The 14,001-nt window shown below is 35.8% G+C and overlaps 1 protein-coding gene across 31 annotated transcripts in view; it reads right to left on the minus strand.

Moving 5' to 3' along the window:
• PLCB4 (phospholipase C beta 4) overlaps positions 1-14,001 on the minus strand; it is a 437,093-nt gene that overhangs the window by 406,752 nt on the left and 16,340 nt on the right. For 29 of the 31 annotated variants that reach the window (XM_077951242.1, XM_077951243.1, XM_077951241.1 and 26 more), the window contains exon 2: positions 2,929-2,983. The gene's annotated coding sequence lies outside the window, so the exon portion shown is untranslated. Of the gene's footprint in view, positions 1-2,928; positions 2,984-7,182; positions 7,342-8,014; positions 8,059-14,001 lie in introns of all 31 variants that reach the window. The other 2 variants (XM_015149467.3, XM_077951211.1) reach the window with 1 other exon arrangement.

Raw genomic sequence — 14,001 nt, forward strand, 5'->3', positions numbered from 1 at the left:
GTAGCTAATGAGCATGTAAATTGTGACTGGTGTAAATCATGAACTCAATTTTTAATTTTCTTAATTAAAATAACTAAATGTGGTTAAATTTAAATGACCACATGTAGCTACTAGCTTTCATACTGAAGAATACATCTAACCAGTCTAGCATACAACAAAAATGGACTGTTTAAACGTTTTTAGAAGAAAGTTCCTCCATTGCCCCAGTAACCTAATCTAGTATCTAATAAAATAAACGTCTGAGTATTTCTTTCTTCTGACTGTTTAAAAACCTTCTGGCCCTGTCTTGCTCGAATCATGGATCCAATCTTAACCTGATTCAGATACCTTCCCCAGGTTCTAGAGCAACAATTTTCAATTTCTTTGATTATGAGAACCCATGTTTAGTGCCAAAATGAATTGTTAGCCATTTATAAAAGTAGTATAAATGGTAGTAGTATAAAGTAGCTTTAATTTCTGTTGATTAAGAAAATACATTATAATAAAAAAGCTCCCCTTAATTCAGTAACATTTCATATTCATATACATTTCCTTATAGCAGGAGCAATAGAGTTTTAAAATAGTCATATATATATATATATACACACACACACATACATACATATATATATATATATATATATATATATATATATATATATATATATATATAAAAGACTATTTATTTAATACATGAGACATCCTTGGAATTAATTGCCACATACTCCAGGACTTCTACAATACTCAACAGCCTCCTGGGCTCTGTCACCCACACAGTTGAGAAGCCTTTTCAAGACTGGCTCCTAACTGTCTGGCTACCTTGCAAATATGTGAGTTTTTATTCCCAAGAGGGATTTTGGATTAATGTTGGATAAATGTGAAAAAGCAACTTTCCTAGTAGTTGAAAGTCAGATTTTTTCTATATATATCTGCTAGTGCAGATACATGATACAGATGATTTATGCTGTAGTTAAGTCCAATTATCATTCAAAGATGATCAAGGTTTAACAATTTGGATTTCCTAAAAGTGTATTTTCACAACTCAACATTTATATCACACTTATCAGCTCTTTTGCAGTCATCATTCTATCAAAAATTATCCTCGCTCTCTGTCTTTGATTAACTCATGTTTCTCTGTGTCATCTTTGAAGCCAATTTTTGAAGAAATAATCTGAGAAAAAAGAGCAAACATTTATTTAACTATTATACAGTCAATTCACTGCAATTAATCACATACAGCAGGTTTTTGAACTCTAATTTTGAAGCGAATTCTCAACAATCTCTCTGGTCTCTATAAGTTCACTCTGGTAGCACACTCTTATAGGGTTTATGTCCAAATGTCGAATGTACACGAGTGGTTCAATTTATCTTAAATGGGCCAAACATTACAACTCCGCTTCAACTCCTCTATTTTCAATTTGGAAATCAATGTATGTTTGTTCTCCACACTAGATTTCCAGTGATCTAATATGGACCATAATCTTCGCTTTTTGCTATCTAGAGGTGGGTGTTTTATAAGTAACATGTGAGCAACTGCTTGGTGAGCTCGGTCAGAGGAGAACCAAACCATTCCCAGGGCAGAGATGGCCGGGAGCTAGCTGGATAGGTAATTAAAAGCTGGAGGTGAATGGTCACTCTTGTGAGGTTGCAGAAAAATGAGGAAAGACACCATCAGCATCACAAATTTGTTATTATAATGAAATCAGGACAAACTGTTTCTACAGACTAACTTCTCAGCCCAGAAATGATCTAAGAGCTGAAATCTTACAGTCTGAGAGCAAACTGGAGGATAACATGAAAGGATAATGGCACGAGGTCAGATTTGACCACTGTGACCTTAAAACACCCCCCAAATCTCTGAGGCAGTCCTGTGGCTTGGGGTGACAGCCCCATGGGACCCACCACTCATGCTTAGCGGTTTCCCAGTCTCCACAGGCATTCCCCTGAACACATGGCTCTCATCAGAACCAAGTCCCCAACTACACCTTTCAGAACAGGAGAGGCAGTCTGTATTTCAGAATAAAGAGTATGAGACAAAAACCAAAAAAAAAAAAAAGGCCAAGTACTGTGGCTCATGCCTGTAATCCCAGCACTTTGGGAGGCCAGGGTAGGCAAATCACTTGAGATCAGGAGTTCGAGATTAGCCTGGCCAACATGGCGAAATCCCATCTCTATTAGAAATACAAAAATTAGCTGGGCGTGGTGGCAGGCACCTATAGTCCCACCTACTCAGGAGGCTAAGGCAGGAGAATCCCTTGAACCCAAGAGGCAGAGGTTGCAGTGAGCCGAGATCACAACACTGCATTCCAGACTGGGTGACAAAGCGAGACTCTGCCTCAGAAAAGAAAAAAAAAGAAAGCCAAAGTGGCTCCTAGGCTAGTATGAGTTCACTCCATGAAATGTGGAAACCTCTTGCAGGCTCTGTATGGATTACAAAAAGATACCATATACCCAAGAATGCCCCCAACCTTATTACAGCTGACAAAGTATCAAGCAAATCACAATCCACACTCTGAAAAAGAAATCTCACACTACAAAATGAAAGATATCACAATTTTTACTGGCCACAGACCATTTTACACTTCCAAACTCTCTGGGTTTCCTAGAAAGATGTCACCCACTGAAAAAGACAGGAACACATTTCATCAAGAGGAGCTGAAATAAATTTATTGCAATAAAAAATGGATCTGCTGAGAAGCATTCACTTATTATACATCACATACATTGACTGCTGTACACATCAACTATCGTCCCAAAATAGTCATTCTTTTAAAAGACTGGCAAACTTAAATATTGAATTTAGAAAGATGAATCTGAGGTTTTAATTCAATTCGCAATGGCACGTGTTAGTGGCATAAAAAAACTGCTTCTCAATTAAATCATCTGGGTTGTAATTTATTCAAGATAAAAATTTTTTTAAGTCACAAATTAAAAAGCACATACACCTACCTTTTTAAGGGAGATCACATTTCAGGATTCTGTATCAGAGAGAAACCTTCTTTTCCTGTGAAGAAAAAAATAGAAGAAAAATTATCTACTAGTAACAATAAATAGCAAATGTGAATTTTTAAAACCAGCCTATAATCTTATCATGTTGTGTTTCATTTGTAATATTAAACAAATGGAAATATTTAAATTAGACTTGAAATATTTCTTCATTTCTATCTACATAAAACATTTTACAGATTTTAATTCCAATGATTTGCTTTTTAAAGAACAAAATGGATAAAATAAAATGGAAAATGGACAAAAATAAATGAAAATTGCTCAAAACTAGAATTAAAGTATTTACTTCACATCTATCCCAATGACATATTTTCAAACATTCTGTTTAATTCTATAAAATAAATGTATAAACAAAGAAGGAAATACATAAAACTCCACTCTTGTTTCTGCTTTTCCAGTGGGAAAATGAGGTTAAAAGGTTGTGGTGGGCTGTGCAGGTAACACAAGGTAACAGAACTATAAGCTGCTACCTCTTTCTATTGATTTTTTATTGTCCAAGCCAATAAACTATATTTATGAGCTCGATTTTTCTTAGCTAAGACTTTTAGACTACAAAAAACTATATAAAAATGCAAATAAAAACAGGATACCTCTGATTTTATTTTACATGTATTACTTTCAATAAACAATTGACACAGAAACCTACTAGTCACTAATAAATACTAAATATGACTTTTCAAAATCACTTATTAACATACATTATTTTCGCTTTATATATTCAAGCCAAAATAAGAAAGTAAATGGTTTTGTTTAATATAAGTCAATCATCCACTACTATAAATCGTTTCCAGTCAAATCTAATTAAAATGACCAATAGGATAAAGTTCACAAGAATGTAATTCTGACTCTGACCATGACGTACATTTGCTTCCATCTGTAATTTAACTTCCATTAAGGATAATGATATATAGATTCAGAAACAATGACCAGGATTCTGACCCAAAAGAGCTCCAAAGACTTGAAATTACTGCCAATGCATAAATTCAAGGAGACCACAGTCCAGAGGAGTCCCTCTCCCCAAATGAGAACTCCTCCATTAGCTTGTGTTTGCTTCACTTCAGAATAAAAGTCCTTTTTAAACTTTAAATAGGAAATTCTCACAACGTCCTATGGAAAGGATCATGAACCGTGCAACCACCTCCATGTCTGCAAATAGCCAAGGTGAGTCCCATTCTTCGTGGCTAAGCTTAGCTAGCTGCAGAACCTCTTTCCTTCAAAGCAACGCCAATGCCCCAGGTGGACTCCCCAGTGTAAGCCAGCATCTGGGGCCTTTCCTCTCTTGCTCTTCACCACTTCATATGTCAGCCAGCATTACTTTGGTCCCCTTCACTGCCAATACAGTATAGTGACGGTAACAGCTGCCTTTTCTATTTTCTGAAACTACAGTTGCAGGTAAGCTCTGCTAACAAAAGAAAGCCAAGATAGCTAAGAAAGCCACGATGGATCAATGATCAATATGGACACATGGGTCACTGCACGTATGCTAAGGCAAATCATAATCTATGACCTAGTAACAACTGGGGTGGGGCCACTTACAGATCTTCAGTTCATAACTGACCAACCAGAAATAATATATCTATTTTTGCTTCAAATATGGATTTGTTTCAAAACAATCCAGTTGGGGTCACTGATGGGGAGGAATAATGGATGAAACGAAACTGGCTATGAGTTTGTTATAGTGTAATGATGGATATATGAAGGTTCACTTTGATATTCACTGTACTTTTATGTATATTCAAAGTGTTCCATAATAAAAAGTTTTTAAAATGTTCATTCGATGGAAATTATTTATGAAAATACAGAGAGAAATGCACAGATCATAAATATCACAACATTTCTGTTTTTCAAATACTCTCTTACGCACACACAAAAAAGAAATATTTTAGGCAAAAATTTTAAAAATCAAATATCACACTAGGAAAAATGAAAAGCTTACGGGTATGGTTTAAAAAAATAATAAAAATGGCTTTGAATATTTATTTCAATATTCCAAAGCCAAATAACACATATATATTTAGCTGCAATAAATCTTCTGTTTTTTTTCTTTATTTTAGGTATCCTGCTTTGAATTAAGTAACATCAACATAGGAACACTGGTTATCTCATGCTTGTCAGAAATTGTAGGTAGTTAAATACACCTTTGATTAAGGTAATCAGAGAAATGAATAACATATCATTAGTATCAATGTGATGTTTCATCAACAAAAGTCTTCCTAATTCCAAGATCCAAGAGGGAACAATTTTTTAAAAAATCCTTTATTTGTGGCAAAGATTTGGGGCCACACATATAAGTTATCAGATTTGCTACCTGCTTATCCTAGCTGAGTGATCTGTCACTGCGAAACAGCCAAAAGATGGGCACTTTATGGATTATACCACTCAATTTGACTAAAATTTGAAAGAGCCAAAAAGGGGCCATATGACGCTAAAGCTGAGCTTTCACAACAAGCAGGGAAAGTCACACACAAGTAAAATCATCCTCACAGCCTAGGAATTTGACTTCCTGACCCCGCTAGACACCACTACCGGAAACCTGACCCTAGACATAAAATAAAAAGCAGGATTTATGTCATGGTTTGGGGGAAGACCATGTGTAAAGCTGTGCCAAGCCCACATCAAAGATAAACCAGGTGCAAGAAGAACCTCACATTCTCTCTGAACAGAAAACACACCGAGACCCAACACTGAATCCTAACGTGAGATGTGATGATTAAAAACAAGAAAATAAAAAACATAGTTCATGGTCTTCTATTTTCTTTTGCAAGCTTTCCTGGCCTAAAACAATCTGTTTCCTTTCCAATAAAGAAACAATGCCAAACTCTGAAAGGGAAATTTGTCTGACTTAATGGATAAGCATATAAAAGCTGGAAAAGGGAGTATTATGGGAAAACCAGAACAACTCAGCCTCAGGAGGCAGGCTTCCAAATTTATCGGTAAAAGGACTGAGGGTCAGAGGAGGGAGGGTAGGGGTAATAATTATGAACGAGTTACATGACGGAGGTCAGCTAAACAAAATTCAGTTGTTTTCAATTTGAAAATCACAGTTCTAGCCATTTACTACATGAGCTAAGAGAAACATCCATTAGCTCACATCCATACTTAGATATTTTACATTCATGCAGCCACAATATGAGGACTAGTTTTATTAAATTTGCAATGGTATATCCTAAGGCCTTATGTATTTAATAAATACGTGTCAAATAAGTGAATGAATGAAGTAGCATCTAATACTTACCAAATCATAAAATCTAAAACTAAGCTAGTAGATGTGACAAAAACAAAATTCCCAGGTACGGTGGCTCTAGCTATTTGTTTAGCCAACATTTATAGCGTTAGGAGTCAATATACTACACTAAAATGATTTGCTTTCCCAGATACTAAGGCAGCTAGGGATAGCCACATGACACAGTTTTGACCAATGAGATACAGGAGAGAGAGCTCTGAGAAAGTTCATTCTCATGATGTAAACAAGTCCCAATCCCTCATTCCTGAAAATAGCTCCTGGGTGGTGCAGAGCCATCTCACACCTATGAAGACAAATGCTAAATGATAAGGAGTGGAGAGAAAGAAGGAACCTCATTTCCTGATGGCACTGCTGAGATGCCACATCTGCCCCAAATGCTTAGATTCCTAAGCCTGCATTTCCCTTAAACTTCCATGAGTTTAGGCTGCTGTTTTCTATCACTCGCAGCCAAAAATATTCTAATATACACCAGCAATAACTTATTTTCCCCCTTCTGTATCCTCAGAAGCTGCTCCTATTTTAACTAACCGCGATGCACCCTATAACTATTCAGTAACAGATACATCACCATTGCAGTGGAAACCTCATCAACAGTTTCCACTTGTCAACACTGAGGATGTCTCACCCAAACAGGCTCACCAGCAGGCTTCAGGGAGAATCAAAAAAACATCAGAAACAACAAGGCACATCACTCTACCAAGCCACACTGTGCTTTTCTAAGGACCATTACATTCTGATATTAACAATGCAAAAGAGAATGATAACAATGCAAAAGAGAATGGTGACAAAAAAGACAGCAATGCTATTCCAACGACCAAAGACATGAAGAATCTTTTAAGTTAAGGCAGTTTTAACCTGTCTCACAAAGAAAAGTAAATATTTAGGGGCATGGCTAGATTAAACACCAGAAATGGAACATCACTAAAAAACAGAAAACAAGAACATGAACATACCTCTTGAGGGCTGAAGAGCTGACCTGATTCAAATGCTGCTACTCTGCTTTATAGGGCCTCAGAAATGCACCTTCTGTGGAACTTAAAATTCTACAGTAACTTCTGTTATCTGTGGATCTCTCTTGATAAACATAAACTCCTAGACCTCAGGAAGCAAGCCTGTAACAAGTATTGACAAATGCTGAATGAATGAAGAAGCAAAACTATATAGAGATTACTTTTCCGAGAGACTTTATAAAAAGCATGCAGTCCTCAAAAAGAAAAAAAAATCTAGAAATATAATAATGAGTCGAATTGTGTATTTAATGGTCAAATGTCTGTAGAAAGAAAAGAACAGAACTACAACTAAGAGGTAGCTATTATTGTATAAACCAGGTGAGGTGTTAGGCACTTTGCATCTGGTATTTCATGCAGTCTTCACCGCTCCCCAGTTAGGCACGAGTCTCTCCTCTTTCACATGAGGACAAGTTCAGAGGGAGCTTTGGAGCTCACCTGAGGTCACATTTCTAGCAAAAGACAGACTGGATATTCAAACCTAGGAAGGTCAGAACCTAGGAAGGTCAGCTCTCACGTTTCTGCTATACAATGCTGCTTCTCACTTTTGTCCTTATGAAAATATTATTTATAAACTGCATACCTACATTAGCTGAGGGAACATTCAAAGGGACCTTCAGTCTGTGGCCAAAAACTAAGCAAGGTGAGGCTCCATCGTAACCTCAAGCACAATTACTATGTGCCCATATCATAAACCAGATGTGGTTCCACATAACCCAGATAGTGACTTTCTCTAGCTCATTTTACAGCTGTAAAGACTTACAAAGGCTCTACATACCTATGGCATGTGTTATTTTAAAAGCTACCGTGTACTTGCATGACCTAGAAATGATAAAAAGAAACCTATGAGTCAACAGCATTAGTTTCTCTCAGAAATCAGCCCTCTCCCATGTATGGTACAAACATCCCAGCTCTCCTGTCACAGTTACAGAACATGTGGCACCAAGACCCTGGGGACCCTGGTCTCTGGGGAGGCTTACAAATAAAACCCACTGTGTCTATGAATACAACATATCGAATTGATTGAAGCAGTTTAAAATAATGAATTCGTCTGAACCAAAAAGAGAAACAACTCTACCGTTGAAAGAAAAAAAAATCGAATGTATATTGCAATAGGCTCCTAACACTTTGCATTGAATAAATACTACCTCTTTGAAGTTGATGAAAATCTCTGTGAAAATATTTATCCAGTAAACATCTCAGTGAAATAAACTGTGATGACTCCAAAGAAGCCGAATATAACAACTTTATAAATTCTCATGGAGAAGAAATAGAATCACCACCCCCGAAACATTTGGTAATTATTTATACACATAATGTTGATGAACGTGCAGAGATGCAAAAGTTACTGCAGTGTATTAGGTGAAACATGAGCTTCTTTACTCTGCCATTTCAGGTCAACTTTTCCAGCGATTTTTTAGTAACACAGAGTATTCTGCAAGTCCTCACTTCTACCACGGAAGCTATCTAATACCCATTTGAAGAAAAAAAAAAAAAAACACTAAAAATGTGTTAGAAGCCAAACTTATTTTGGGATAGTTATCGGGTGACAAAGCATGCTTCCATTTTTTTTCTCCCCCTTTCTATTAGTTAATTATCTATTATTTTAAGATTTGCCATACACATATATTTGAAAAAAATATGATTTAGTAAAAGGATGTTCAGTCTTTTCCCAAATAATGGCTCGATTCTCTTTGGAAAGATAAACAAATCCTCCTTTTTGTTTCAGTAATCTATCATTTCAATACTTTTCCATGACACAGACACAGGCGCACACACACACACACACACACACACAAATAGTATTCTCAATTAAATAACACTATAACACACAGTTTTTCTCCTATACAGCTATTTTTCAAAGTGTTCAATGTTCACCAAAGGCCAATGATTTCAAAAAACAGGTTTCATAACAAAAGAAATGGGAAGAAGATACTTTCACAAAGACACTATCAGACCATAGTCCAAAAAGAACTCTACATACAACTTCTTTGAAAATCTCTGCTCCAAAACTTCAAGCTTTCTAGTAAATTAGGACTCCTTTATGAATGCTTACCTTGCTTAAAGTATACCTTGAAAAGGAGGAAAAAAGCATCTCCCTTGCATTTAACCCCACCATCATACTGACACTGCCCATTTAGAAAATGAAATATTGAGGTCCACATTAATTGCTATAAGCAATTCCAGGGTTAGAACTAAAAACAGGATTAAGTGTGAAAATACTTCCTTATTCACCAGTTAATTTCTTTCTCCGCATCTTAAAGTAATTCCTAACAACTGACAAAGGCTCCAAATATTATATAAATATCTGGTCTACAAATAAAGTTTTAGGAGTTATATTAAGCAGATGTCTGATGATATTGGACACAATCTTAGAACTACTTCCTACATACAAAGTCTAGCCATGGAAGAAATTATTGGTTTTAAACACAAAATTAAATGAGCTAATTAAATATAGATCAAAGGAAGTTCTACCATGAAAAGACTAATTTTTGTCACTCATGGAAAAAAATGTATCAATAAACAAAAAGCAATCTGGTGTTTCTTGTTCTGGCCTATCTTGGTTACCACCTATTATAATGAGATTAAAGGTAGTTTTGCCTTCTTCCCTTCTTCCTTGTGCTTTTAAGTTATTTTCCAATATTTTTTAATTAATCACATATTACTTTTATAAGTAACAAAGTTATTTTTAAAAATCTTAGACACTACTGAGATATAATCTCCTTTTAATTAGGTAAAGCACACGTTAATATGTTTTTAAATATATTGATAATTAGTCAAAATTAAATTTATAACTTTAAAATAACTTCTTATCATACTGTCACCTATAAATTCTGGTACAAAACCACATTAAATCTTTTAAGGTTATTTTGTACTATGAAATAAGCTAACTAATGAACTGATACATACATTTCATATTCATCTATTTCTGCTCCAAAAATTAGGGAAAATTACCTGTTTCTTGTTCCAAACCATTCTCCTTTATCTGTGCTATTTATTATTTGCCAACTCTTCAAGTATATTTTTATATTTTATATGTTATATGACATCATTATGTCATTTCTTTCTCTGACAGTTATATTAGTACTATAAAATACATATTTATACGTCTGTGTATATATGCAGAAGTATATATACATTCCTCAATAAAAGTACACATATATTTACATATATATACACATTTATGAATATACCTATATGATCTATACTGTTTAGAGATTTCCAGCAGAAGTGCCTGTCAATCCAGTTTCAGGTTTTATATACCTAGGCCAACCTGACCAACTAGTTTGACAAAGTTAACAGTAGTTTTGAATTCTATTTTTTTCCACTTAAGTGACCCATTGTTTAACCAAATCAGTAAAGAATGTTGCAGATTAGTAACCTCATTCCTCTTATTATACTGGTCACCCTTACCTTCCCCAGAGACCAATATCCTGCAATCACCATGACTTGATTCATTAAGCATTTATTTGGTACTTAGTATTTCTCATTACATGAAGGGAGAAGCTTACAGAGTGTGGCAGTTCACGAATTATAAATGTAGCTGAAGGTTTAACACTTATCTGTGCATCCTGCTATTAAGCCAGTAATCTCCAAATTCTTCTAATGATGAGAATGGGAATTAATGTTTCAATTTTCTGCTAACGTTTCAGTGCCAAAGGTGATATGATGAGGTCCTTGTATATGTCCATAGGACTTGCTACACATGGCCAAGCCAGTCCAAAGGTCACCTCCAGAGTCTATGTATGAGAAAAATTGCACTGCAGCAATCTCTTCAAAGAAAATTCAACAGTTCCCTTTCCTTCTCTCTCTAACACCTCATAAGAAAGGCAAAAAAAGAAAAAAAGAAAAAAAGAAAAAGAAAAGAAAAGAAAAGCCATAATAAATTGAGTCTATCTGCAATGACAGAGGCTGATATTCTATTCCCTGCCTGGATGCCTGCTTCAGTGCAGAAACCATAGCATATGTATCAGGTTGGCTGGCTGATGCCACCTGCAAGGCAACAGAGTCCCAGTAGAAGTAGAAGCAGGCTGTGCCCTCAGGGTCTGATGGTGTTAAGATGAGAGTTTTTCTGTGGACCATGTGAATACTATGGAAGGTTGTCAAGTTTGAATGATCCTGAAAAGCCTCCATCTGAGTGGATTGCCTGGACAAGGACACAGAGACACTCCAGTGATCTTCCACTGGAATATGAGGAGCTGATATTGCAGTGCTCAAAGCAAATTAATGGCATGATGCCAATGGACTGCAAGGGCTCTCCAGAAAAATCCATCAGGGTGTGTATGAGAAAGAACTGTCCTTGAAAACAAACAGCACCTGCTAAGTGCAATAGCCTTGGCCCCTTTTATGTCCCCTGTGCCAACTCTGGAGGAGCCAGACATTGGTAGGAGATGAAGAGAGGAGAGTTAAACTAGGAATTCCTTTTCTTCCATACTGATAATCACTAAGCCTGGGCTCAAGCCTAAGAATGGGAAAAGGGGAGAAGCTATAAACTGGATGGAAAAATGGAAGTTTTGATTTACATTGTACTACATTTTTCTAATATTTGAAAATTAGGTTGTTCCAATACAGTAAAATGACTGAAAAGCTATAGGATCTGCCAAAAAATATCATCCAAAGTACAGGAGAGGAGAGAATAAAGCTATTTTCTGTTTATGTCTTACTAAGTGTGGCCCATTCAACAAACCAATTATACTAAGTATACAACCTATGTATAGTATAAAATAAGTCTTGTGACTTTTTTTCCATAAAGTTAAGTCTGAAAGAAAACTGAGAAGATATAGAAAAATCAAAGTGCAAATGTAATATGTTTCATAAAATGTTAACCACATAATATAATTATATCAACAACTTTAAATGTAAATGGACTAAACATTCCATCTATATGGCAAAGATTATCAGAATGGATTTTTTTAAAAGCAAGAATCAACTATATCCTCTCTACAAAGAGACACATTTTAAATGGAAACACGCAAATAGATTGGAAGGATGAAAAAAATTATATCATGCAAACAGTAAGCAAAATAAAGTTGAACTGGCTATATTAATAAGACAAAATAGACTTCAACACAGAGGATTACTAGAGACAAAGAGAAACACTTCATGATGATAAAGGGGTAAATATAAAAGAAAGAGTTCTACAAGCCTAAGCCCTTCATTTAAGAGAGCTAAGTACACTGAAACTGGTGATGTGAAATGACTTGCTGAAGAACACATAATCAGCTAGGGCAATGGCCAGCTATAAGTCACTTCTCCCAATTCCCTTTTCAGAACCTTTTTCCTATGATCAGTGCTCCTAATCTGAGTTCATTCAACATGAAAGCAACCAACCTATCTGATCAAAACTATCAACTTGGTAACTAGGCAAAGACAGCCTTGGAAGGAGGGGAAGACCACATTGAAGGGGTAGAAGAGGGTAGAATCCTGAGCAGGGTCTGACTCCAGACTGAGGCGCTGCAACTTGCTAGTTATGTGGACCTGAACAAATTACTTAAATGGGCCTCAGTCTCTTTATCTGTAGCATGAGGATATTGCCACCTATCTCACAGGATAGATACAAAAAACGATGATGAGGAGGAGGAGGTCAATGACTTGACCAAGGTCACTCGGCTTCTCAGTAGCAAAGCCAGGACCCCACAATGCACATCATACACATTCACAACCATTTTGCTAAACTTCCTCCCAAAGGAGAGTCCCTAGTGGAGTTCCTGACCTTCACAAGACACTTCAAAAAATGTTCATTTCCTTCCTAATAAACCGATGCTGTACTTGCGAGTAACTTTATAAAGGTATTTCCACACGGGATCCTCACACAGAAACATATATCCTTTTTCATCTACATACACGAGTTTGAGATGATCACTTTTTCTCATCATGATGGCTTTGTCTCACTCTTCATAAGATCTTAAGGTCAAAGTGAGTGAGGTAGGCAGGGTAAAAATTCAGTGATAATTTAATTTATATCATCTCTTATAATCCAAATTGAGCCACATAATTAACACATTTGAAATCATCCCTCAAAAAAAGAATTTAAACATATCATTCTGCTCAAAGGAAGAAACAGCCATTCCACTGTTTTGTGGTTATAATAACTAAAGAGGCATCACATTCTCAGGACTGTAAACTCAACTTTCAGTTTGGTGAAGGATTCTTCAGAAAATGAACTAATACCCATAGGTAAGTCTGTGCTGTTAAGACCAATCCCCGTATAATATGTTCAAGTATCTTGGCAATTTTGTGGATTATTTGTATTATGTAATTGAGGATGTTATACAAATAGGTGTGATTTACAATCATGCTGGTCTTTCCCTTTTCAGAGTCTAGTCAACTATCTTAAATGTCAAGGTTACAGTCAAGGTCAATATATTTCACCCCAGGAAAGTAGGTGTCAGCAAGGCAGATAATGCCCACTTATGCTGCCTTATATAAGGCAAAATTTAAGAGTAAGACAAAACTTGATAATTAATGTTAAAAAATGCATTGCTTAGATACTAATTTTAGAAACAGCAGAATGCATACAAATCCAAAATAAGATATACAAAACCACGAAATAAGGAAGGAAAGTAAAATAACAGTTTGTGGCCCATGTCCTCGTCTTACATATTAGTTTTAGGACACATTTAAAAGCCTACTATGTGCTAGCTACTGTACAAATCTGATTTAAAATTTGAGAATGAATAATGCTGCTTGAAAGAGCTAAATAGCTCATAACTAATGTATTCAGATAAACTCAAATGACCAAACCAGCTCATGTGACTCACTGAA

The sequence above is a fragment of the Macaca mulatta genome, chromosome 10 (assembly GCF_049350105.2).
Source record: "Macaca mulatta isolate MMU2019108-1 chromosome 10, T2T-MMU8v2.0, whole genome shotgun sequence".
NCBI lineage: Eukaryota > Metazoa > Chordata > Mammalia > Primates > Cercopithecidae > Macaca > Macaca mulatta.